We start from the raw sequence: 601 nt of genomic DNA on the forward strand, positions 1-601 counted from the left end.
GAGAGGCCCAACGCTGGCCTCGTTCTCAGCACCACCGCTCGATTCTACGCGATTGTGAAGCCTCTCTACGATGAGATCAAGCCCGAGAGCTGGGCTTGGGTGAGAATTTTATTTCCCGTTTTTTCTTTTTTATGGGTTTCCACCAAAATTATGCTTTTGGGGAAAAAATTCTTATTTAGTGAGGTAAAAACATATCAAAAATTGAATTCATTCAGTCCCACATCGAGTAAATGGGGAGTCAATTAGAGTTTATAGTCCATTAGGGTTTATAAGAGATTTGGTTTCCTCCCCTCTAACAACTAGCTTTTAGGAGATAGTTCTCTTATGCCTCTAATAAGTCTGTCTTTCCAGTCGCAAGTGGGGATTGTGGTGTTCGATCGAAACTAGACTAGTGCAAATGGCAGCCCGCCCGCTGGTGATATTTTAGGGCCCATCTAGCCCCACATTGAATAAATGGGGAGGCAACTGTGCATCTATAAGAGATTTGAGTTCTCCCTTCGTATAACAAGTAACAACTGGCTTTCAAGGGGTGAGTTCTCGTACATCTCTTAGTTGGCAACCTTTGTGGTGAGCAAGGGATGTAAACTGCAAGATCAGGCTA

Source organism: Asparagus officinalis, chromosome 10 (assembly GCF_001876935.1).
Source record: "Asparagus officinalis chromosome 10, Aspof.V1, whole genome shotgun sequence".
Lineage (NCBI taxonomy): Eukaryota > Viridiplantae > Streptophyta > Magnoliopsida > Asparagales > Asparagaceae > Asparagus > Asparagus officinalis.